Genomic DNA, 9,880 nt, shown 5'->3' on the forward strand with positions numbered 1-9,880 from the left:
AGTTACGAACAATCTGAAATGCCGCATCTAAACCAATGGAACGCAACACATTTAATAATGATAAATAATTTCTTGTGAAAAAAATAATGATAAATAATAATAAAAACGTATTATTATTATTGAACACAAGTGATTTATAATGGGCAAAAAGGCGCCCAAACCCACACAATTCAATTTTATTATTAATATTATTATTATTATTATTATTATTAATTATTCATAATTTGTTTCCATTTGTTTAGATACGCCATTCGTTATTTTGGATAATTCGTAACTTCGGATAAATGCGTATTCGTTCCGTTCACTAACAGCCAAAATGTGAAAGGAAATTTTGAATTCCTATAATTTAATAGTTATTATTAGTTAGTTCGAACTTTCATTCTTTTTCGAACTTTTGGATTTTGTTCGTTATTTTCTAATTTTCAGATTTACAAATTTTCACGAATTTACAAATTACGAACAATAACGAATGACTTGAAAAAAAAAAAACGAAACGAAGACGAACACATTTTTTGGCAGTGCACATGTCGTCTGATGCCTATGAATGGAACGTAACATTTAATAATAATTAATAAATACCGTATTTATCACGGTATAACGCACTCCCGCGTATACCGCGCACCCCTAAAGTTGCCCCCAATCCTGTGGAAAAAAGTTTTTTTTGTACTTACAGTTTTGGTGTCTTGCGCGGCGTCCATCGGCGGCCTTGTCGGGTCCGTCTGCGGCTTCGGGTGGCCTCTTCGTCGGGTCCCCGCTCGTTTCCCGCGCCGAGTTTGAATACTACGGCGACATATACAGAGCGCAGTACACTCGTGTATTGTCGGGCAGGCTCGGCAACTCTCGCGCTGACGTCCTGTACGTCCAGGACGTGAGCGCGGAAGGAGCTGAGACTGCCCGACTATACCCGAGTTTACTGCGCTCGATATATATCGGCGCAGTATTCAAACTCGGCGCGGGAAAGCGGGTATCGGCGTATACCGCGCACCCACGATTTTGCCCTGATTTTCAGGGCAAAAAAGTGCGCGGTATACGCCGATAAATACGGTAATAATAAAAACGTTTTATTAATAATAATAATATTATTTATTCTTAATTTTGCGGCATTCGTTATTTAGGATAAATTCGTTACGTTCACTAACAGCCAAACTTCGAAAGAAAATTCGAATACCTATAATTGAATAGTTATTATTAGTTATCATTTCGAATTTTCATTTTTTTTTTTTTCATTTCTTTCTTATTTTCGGATTTACAAATTTTAACGAATTTACAAATTGCGATCCTAACAAATGACCCGAAAAACTAAAACGAATGAAACGAAGACACATTTTTTTGTCTAATTAGTTAGTTATTTCAGATTTTCGTATTTTTATCATTTTTGGGATTTTTTTGCGAATTTTCAGAATAATTAGTTAAACAGGTTTTCGTTAATTTGGATATTTCAGAATGAACGAACTTGTCGAAATTCGTTAAAAAACGAATTCGGAACGAAACGAATTGCACATGTCAAGTAGGAATCGGAGGGCGATCATAACGAATGACCTGAAAAGCAAAAAACAACACAAAAACAAAGGAAACGAAAGCGAACAAATTTTTTGGCAGTGCACATGTCTGATTCCTACTGTATTGTAACTGTACTGTCTGCCCTCGTGCTGTAAAGCGTTGCGTAAACTGTTGGCGCCATATAAATCCTGTATAAAAATTGTAATAATGGAGCAAAATCGATTGTTCTCAGGCTATTTTCTCTGCAGTTCGAATGTGGGCAATACCACATTGTAGCCACTAGATGGAGCTAAAGAGCATACTTATTTCCTATGCTATGTAGCACCATCTAGTGGCCATAAGGTGGTATTTTTCCACAATCACACATTCGATCTGCCTGAGAAAGAACATTTGATCTGAAATTGACGTGCAGTTTCAATGGAGGGCTATGCGAATGTACATACAGAATTCTCAGTATAATCGTTATGGGGGAGTCTGCCATCTTTCTCCTCTCAGGAATGTATGTATGGAGGGAGGGAGGGGAGGGGACATGAAGTCGTATTTTGCCTCCTATGGGGTGTTTTTCACTTCTGCTCTACCATCCAATAAAAATAAAATGCAGCCGACCAATCCGAGTGTGAAATAATAATGAAAACTGTAATAATAATTGCAGACACTAGGGGGGTTACATTGGGAGCAAAGTGCAATTCCTAGAACCGCCTTTGAGTGGCGCTGTTCAGTGGGTGGAGACTTGTTTCCAGTTGTCTGAATAAAGAATATGATTGGATTTTGAATTATTCCGTCTGATGAACTTCCCTTCTGGGTGGAGATAAGATCTCGGAGACCTCTGGCTGTACTTGTAGCTCTCTCCACCAGCAGGGGGAGCCGCCTCGCCCGCCATGGTGTCTGGGGTGGACGCACGGTTCTTGGTACGCACAGTGTGAAAAGACAGTAAAACCTAATTCCCCCCCCCCAATCCCCAGCTTACAGCGGCTCCGGCGTTACCTGACTGACAACAGTCTGGCTAAGAGTGGTGTCACGGCTCCGCCCCCATTTATAGTCCGGCCCAGCGATGTAATTTGAGTGACAGTGGACCCTCCCACGTTCTGCTGCATTCCATTCTGGAGCTCCTCGTGTGCCTTGGGTTCCCAGACTGCTCTGTCCCCGCCTCCTTTTCATCCTGTGCGGGGGACGTCCTTTTCTCTGCCCCCGCCCCCCAGGAGCTGCTCTCTTACTTTGTACGATTGGGTTTCCTTGGTGTTTCTCCACCCCTGAGGCTTCTGAAGAATGTTGGGTGTCCCTATACAGTCCTGTGATGGACCTCTCTGGTCATCCGTTGTCACCTTCCTTAAAATTACAGAAATAGCCAAGGGAAATGTCAGGACCCTAACATTGAGGCCCTGGAACAAGCGTGATGGGAATTCAGACCTTTTGGACTTCACTGACTGCATGCTTATTCCAGGCCGTGGGCCATGGTGAGTCCAGGATGGTGAAAACCGAGCCAGCAATGTTGGATCAATATTCCTATCCTGACTGGTGTTCTTCAAACCCAATATAAATGAAGCTTGGGTTCTGCAGGGGCTGGTTCATGAGTTTGTGGACCAGTCAGCTACACCCCCCCGCCCCACCTTTATTTTAGCCTATTGATCCCTCAGCTGGTGTATAAAGAAAAACCTGATGTTTTAATCTTCTCCCTCCAGGAATATCACTTTTACCGTTCTCCTCTGATCAGACTTGGCTATGAACGATGGCACAGAAATCAAGCTACATCCCTAAAAATTTGGCCCCACCCCCCAGAGATCCAGCTCCACCCCCAAAGATCCTGCTAAACCTCAAGAGATCTGGCTGCATCTGCAGGGATCTGTCTACACCCCCAGAGATTCAGCACCACCCCCAAAGATCCTGCTAAACCCCTAGAGATCTGTCTGCACCTGCAGGGATCTGTCTACACCCCAAGAGATCCGGCTCCACCCCCAAAGATCCTGCTAAACCCCTAGAGATCTGTCTGCACCTGCAGGGATCTGTCTACACCCCCAGAGATCCAGCACCACCCCCAAAGATCCTGCTAAACACCTAGAGATCTGTCTGCACCTGCAGGGATCCGGCTCCACCCCCAAAGATCCTGCTAAACCCCTAGAGATCTGTCTGCACCTGCAGGGATCCGTCTACACCCCCAGAGATCCGGCTCCACCCCCAAAGATCCTGCTAAACTCCCAGAGGTCTGGCTTCACCTGCAGGGATCCATCTACACCCCCAGAGATCTGGCTCCACCCCCAAAGATCCTGCTAAACTCCCAGAGGTCTGGCTTCACCTGCAGGGATCCGTCTCCATCCCCAAAGATTCTGCTAAACCCCCAGAGATCAGGCCGCACCTTCAGGGATCCGTCTGGACCCCTAGAGATCCGGCTCAACCCCCAAAAATCCAGCTAAACCCCCAGAGATCTGGATGCACCTGCAGAGATCTGTCTCCTCCCCCAAAGATCCAGCTGGACCTGCACGTAGAGGTGGAAGACTGACTTGCTCGACTGGTGCCAGCTATATGTGGGTCAGTAGCGCCCCCCCCCCATCCCCCCCCACAAACAGATGGCCATCAGCCAAACACCCCCATCCTGTCTGTGCCCTGATCCATGACTGATGGTTGGGAAAGGCTCCTCTGATGTGTGTGACAGTGGTAAAGGACTCCATATGTGTCTTATCCTGTAAATAATGTTATCTCAGCAGTCAGTTGTTGTGGTTGCTTGAAATACAATCACACCAAATACAACTTTTGGGTCAATAATGCACCAATCATACGGAACATACACGCAGGGCCACCATCAGGGGGCTACAGGCAGTACACCTCTAAGGGGCCCGATGGTCCCCAGGGGCCCGGATGGCATCCCCCCTTTTTTTTTTTCCGTCAGCACCCAAAGTCCCCCCGACCTCTAAGAGGCCTGGTGGTCCCCAGGACCCCGGATGGCATCCCTCTTTTTTTTTTTTTTTGTTTGTCAGCACCCAAAGCCCCCCCCCCCACCTCTAAGGGACCAGGACGACATACCCTTTTTTTTTTTTTTCGTCAGCACCCAAAGCCCCCCGACCTTAATTTGCGTCGGCAGCCCCCCTCCCCCCGGCCTCTCGATTTGTGCCGCTTCTCAACTTGCGGTGGCAGCACCCCCCCCCCTGGAACTCTGCTCCAGGGGGCCCATTCCTGAATCTGTGCAAGGGCCCCAAAATTCCTGATGGTGGCCCTGCATACACGACAGCTTCCTCAGATATACGGAGCACCTGCCACCCCGTGGAACTTCCCTGCCCTTTGTCCGAATCCTGAAAATTCAGGTCTGATTGGGCTCCGTTTACTGAATTGGAGAGATTCTAAAGAGAACCTGTCTGTGTTGTGTCCTCAGGAGGGCGATTCCAGGAGGATGGAGGTCTCCGAGTTCTGGCTGGATCTTCTTTTCCTCGGATTTCTGTGTAAATGAGGAGAATAGAAAACAGTTTGTGCGCGGGATGATTACGTGGGCCGAGGACAATGGCCGTTCTGTGTGCGGTTAATTGGGTGGACAGGAGATCAATGGAGCCTTTGACAATACGGAGGAGGGGAGAACATTGGATTCACAATACGGCAGCGGCCAAGCCCGTCATTAGGAGCGCAGAGCCTCCGCTCACTGCGATGTACAGCCTGGAGGGGAGGGGGGGCACATGGCCTGCAGAAGGGCCACGATGGCCCACGTGTGAACCCGGTGACCGCAGACGGCCGTACAGTGACGCACTTCTCATTGTATAGATGATCCCCCCCTCCCCCAATTACTGAAGAAGACGAAGAGTTCACAAATAGAAGAAAACATTGTTACTTCTATATCCGATTCTGCCATTCGAGGGGCCGATCGTCCTGATTTCTGGGGCTTTGGGTTGGACATAGATGGGAGATTTGTGATTTCTATACGCTCGAGGTGTCAACCGACTGCCAAATGTTGCTCCATCCAGCACTTCATCCCTGTGGGAGGAGTAACTCAACGGCCCCCCAAACATGTCATTGTACCCCCAATCTTTACAAGACAGTCCTCTTCCATCTTTTGCTATATTCAGTATATTCATACTCCCTGTATGGTGGCACTGCCAGGGCTGTTCCAATGGGTGGCAGTATAACCCTCATGTCACCCGCTGGAGGGAAGTATGGTGCCCCAGTAGAGTCACTATCCTGGATCTGCGACCTCTTCTTCTCCCTTTAAAGAATTGCTTTGGTGTTATTTATTTTTTTCAGAGAATTTTTTGCCATAAAATATTTTCTTTACTAAAATCTGCTGTAAGGTTCTGGGAACAAAACTCCAGATGAGTTTGTCTTTCCGTGGTTCAGTGTGGTAGAAATGGAGGATCTTTCCGTGGTTCAGTGTTGTAGAAATGGAGGCCTTTCCATGGTGCAGTGTGGTAGAAATGGAGGCCTTTCCGTGGTTCAGTGTGGTAGAAATGGAGGACTTTCTATGGTTCAGTGTTGTAGAAATGGAGGCCTTTCCGTGGTTCAGTGTGGTAGAAATGGAGGATCTTTCCGTGGTTCAGTGTGGTAGAAATGGAGGCATTTCCATGGTGCAGTGTGGTAGAAATGGAGGCATTTCCATGGTGCAGTGTGGTAGAAATGAAGGACCTTTCTTTGGTTCAGTGTGGTAGAAATGGAGGACCTTTCCATGGCCTGTGTGTGATCAAAATGGAGGCCTTTCAATGACTTGGTGTGTGATAGAAATTGGGACCTTTCCATGATTCAGTGTGGTAGAAATAGAGGCCTTTTCATGGCTGGTGGGAGGGCCTTTCCCTGGTTCAGTGTGGTAAAAATGGAGGCATTTCCATGGTTCAGCTTGGTAGAAATGGAGGACCTTTCCATGGTGCAGTGTGGTAAAAATGGAGGCATTTCCATGGTTCAGTTTGGTAGAAATTGAGGACCTTTCCATGGTGCAGTGTGGTAAAAATTGAGGCATTTCCATTGTTCAGTTTGGTAGAAATGGAGGTCCTTTCCATGGCTTGTATGTGATCAAGATGGAGATCTTTTAATGACTTGGTGTGTGATAGAAATTGAGACCTTTCCATGGATAAGTGTGGTAGAATTTGAGGCCTTTTTTATACATTCTATTTCATCCATGACTTGGTGTGTGAAAGAAATTGGGACCTTTCCATGATTCAGTGTGGTAAATATGGAGGCCTTTCCATGGTTCAGTGTGATAGAAAATTAGGTCTTTCCATGGTTCAGTGTCATAGAAATGGAGGCCTTTTCATGGCTCGATGGGAGGGCCTTTCCATGGTTCAGTGTGGTAGAAATGGAGGCCTTTCCATGGTGCAGTGTGGTAGAAATGGAGGCCTTTCCATGGTTCAGTGTGGTAGAAATGGAGGCCTTTCCATAGTTCAGTGTGGTAGAAATGGAGGCCTTTCTGTGGTTCAGTGTGGTAGAAATGGAGGCCTTTCCATAGTTTAGTGTGGTAGAAATGGAGGCCTTTCTGTGGTTCAGTGTGGTAGAAATGGAGGCCTTTCCATAGTTCAGTGTGGTAGAAATGGAGGCCTTTCTGTGGTTCAGTGTGGTAGAAATGGAGGCCTTTCCATAGTTCAGTGTGGTAGAAATGGAGGCCTTTCTGTGGTTCAGTGTGGTAGAAATGGAGGCCTTTCCATAGTTCAGTGTGGTATAAATGGAGGCCTTTCTGTGGTTCAGTGTGGTAGAAATGGAGGCCTTTCCATAGTTCAGTGTGGTATAAATGGAGGCCTTTCCATAGTTCAGTGTGGTAGAAATGGAGGCCTTTCCATAGTTCAGTGTGGTAGGAATGGAGGCTTTCCATGGTTCAGTGTGGTAGAAATGGAGGCCTTTCCATGAATCGGTGTGTGATAGAAATGGGGGGAGGCCTTTCCGTGGCTCGGTGGGCCCACAAGTGGAACGGATTAGCAGCAATTGTAGAATTTCTTGGTTCACCCAACCCTTTGTCTTCACCATATGAAATCTTTCAGCTTGCAGACAATTGTTTATCGGTTGGGTTGATGGCTCTCCTGTTGGCTATTCACTTTATGAATTTCTTGGAACCCAAACCAAGATATTGCTGCCGTAGCGGTAGGTCATCCTGGCTGTGAAAGAATGGAAGGAATGTGAAGTGGATTCGCAGGAAAGACCAGTTAGTGAAAAAACTGGTTTGAAAAGCTTATCCCGGGATGGTTGGTGGTGGAAACCCCAGTTCTAGGGGTCAGAGCTGGAAACGGCAGAGGTGATAATGGGATGCCGATTGGTGTGGTGGAGGAGCATGCTGGGTCTTCGTGGAAAGATGGCGCCATTTACCAGGCCCTATGGAGTTGTTTTATTCATGAATTATATATCATCTGGCCTTATCTACTCCCGTTCTTTCCTGTCCTTCACTTATTAAGAGATTAGCCTTCTGTTCCATCTTTGACCTTCCCTTATCTGGGAATGGTGTCCTCTAACAGCCGGTGTCGTCCCCATGTCTTCCACACCTCCACTATCACCAAAGGTGGAAAAGTCCTCCCCATTGACCTTCAGCTGTCACTGCTTCACCACAATCCTGCTGACGCGGCACCATCACCCCGAATGTTCTCATTGAGGAGACGCCATTCTCCTTATTTGGATCACATGTAAACCTAGGCAACTGTATCCATGGCAACTGATTCCTTCCCTTTACCATCTGGTATGGTAACCAGCTTCAACTGGTTGAGCAACAATCGGCTCAGCTGTAATCAGGCTCGGCTCCTGGCAACACCGTCCGTCATTTCCATGGTGATCGGCTCCATCTGTTCAACCATTCTACTCCTCATATCAGTTCCTGTGAGGCTGCCGTCCTCAGGACTGCTTAAAGGAGAGGAGTTTCAGTCATTGGCAATCCTCACCCTTCTGTAAGTGACCACACTGAGCACCTGGAGTATGGCATGACCACTAGCTTCATTCTCACCAGCCTGCCACCGTAGCACAGAACTCACCTATACCCCTCACTTCTAATGGCTCCATCTATTGTACATCAACCCGATGGATGGACATTCTGGCATGGGCGTCTGCAGGTAGGGGCAAGGGGGGGCAATTGCCCCCCCCCCTGAAATCATCAAGAAGGTGTTGTAGTTGCCAGCTGTAGTGTTGGCCGGCTGCTCTCTGTCCTGACACATCTAATGTCCCTCCCTCACCCCCAGCCCGATCATCGGATGAGATGGCTCGGCAGCTTGGCCGTTCCACCATTCCTCTTCAGTGATTGGCTGCCTGCCTGTGTACATGTTGTGTAGATCCGGCCAGCGTCGGCGCCGCCTACTCAGTGCTTATAGCCTAGAGAATATACATCATTTTATATTGCATGGGTGACTTTAAAATGATGCCCCCCACCAAAAAAAAAAGTTCTGCGCACACCCATGCATTCTGGTCTCCCCCAGGACTCTATGTGTCGTCCAACCACATGGCACAATATCTGTCATGGTCACTGCTTTCAGCTATGAAAATTCTGGTCCAGGATTGGTCAGAAGAAGAGATGTTTCCGATTTTGGGTCAACCAGAAACCTTACAGTGGTTGTAAACCTCAGACATGAAATCTGAACAAAGCACATTCCTCTATAGTGTGTACTTGTCTCAGTCCACTAAGTGTTATTTCTGCCTGCTCCCTCTTTCCTCTGCTATGAGCATGAGTCACTTCTGACAAGTTTTCCTGACACCAAGCAGTAAAAAGGTGACAGGGGAGGGAGCTCCAGCACCCAGCCTACGAATTAGAGCCTCAGCTCTGTTCCTATGTGCTGTGTGAAGGGCGGGGGGGGGGTGTCTTTTCCCTCCAATCAGCTCTCAGAGCTCTTTTTTTTTACTGGGCTCTGCAGAGTGTAACTTCCGCTATCCGCCCCCCTACTTTCTGAAAGCTCAGGCAAGCTGTATAAATTCTGCAATTTGGATGTACGAGAGAGGGCTGAGTATAAACTTACGTTGGAGGATTTGTTTAATCTCCGTGTCTCACCTGATGCCAGTCACTTCACTGGATACATGAAAGGTTTTACAACCACTTCCCACTAGGGTGCCCACGTGTCCCGGATTGCCCGGGACAGTCCCGCAATTAGCAGGTCTGTCCCGGGTCCCAGGCACCTCCATTGCGGGACAATAGAGTGTCCCCGAATGGAATTGACAGAGTGAGCAAACCCTGCAGTAGCGCTGCTGCTCGCTCTGTCTCCGCTCCACCTGAGACTCTGGTCACTTGTTGCTAGGGCCGCCTGGCATCTAACAACCAGTGACTTCAACACAGCCCGACTCTCCCCAGCATGCAAAGCGGAGGAGGAGTTTGTTAACTTTCCTCCTCCGCGCCTAACGCTCTCCAGACTCTGCCATGCTGGATGAGTCTGTCAGAACTCAGCAGGGGAAGCCCCAAAGGCAATAATCCAGCGGCTCAGACACACTGGTAATACTGGATTACTGCCTGCGGAGGAGA

The sequence above is a fragment of the Rana temporaria genome, chromosome 7 (genome assembly GCF_905171775.1).
Source record: "Rana temporaria chromosome 7, aRanTem1.1, whole genome shotgun sequence".
NCBI classification, from domain to species: domain Eukaryota; kingdom Metazoa; phylum Chordata; class Amphibia; order Anura; family Ranidae; genus Rana; species Rana temporaria.